We start from the raw sequence: 481 nt of genomic DNA, 5'->3' as shown, positions 1-481 counted from the left end.
TGCTTGCCAAAGAGCGTTGTGTGGAATCAATCATGTTATTTTGGGGAATTACTATTGGGTCGTTTAAAAGAACATTGATCCTCATCATTCATCACTTGCCTCTAAGAGCTTCCAAAGTAATGTTTGCTAATGTATTAATAATAAAACATCAAGTACATTGAGAAATTGTTTTTTCTGCAAGCAATCAAAGTAAATTTTTGCAATGAAGATCTCCACGTTCACTTCACTTTTTCATGAGGTTGGTGATTTCATAGAAATACGACAACTGAACTGCACATGTGAGCTCTTTTTCACTCACAGCGAATTCATATGACATAATTCAGGATGACTTCTTATATTGCACTACTCAGTTTGATGTTATGAATCAAAAGATATGTAATTACAATTGTTTTTTACACTTTTTGTCCGCAGAATAAGTATGTCTGCTGCTTGCTGTCTGCTGACTGAAGATCAGTTCCTGTGCTCCATCTGTCTGGATGTG

This window comes from Etheostoma spectabile, chromosome 8 (assembly GCF_008692095.1).
Source record: "Etheostoma spectabile isolate EspeVRDwgs_2016 chromosome 8, UIUC_Espe_1.0, whole genome shotgun sequence".
NCBI lineage: Eukaryota > Metazoa > Chordata > Actinopteri > Perciformes > Percidae > Etheostoma > Etheostoma spectabile.
Note: the sequence above shows the minus strand (reverse complement) of the source record.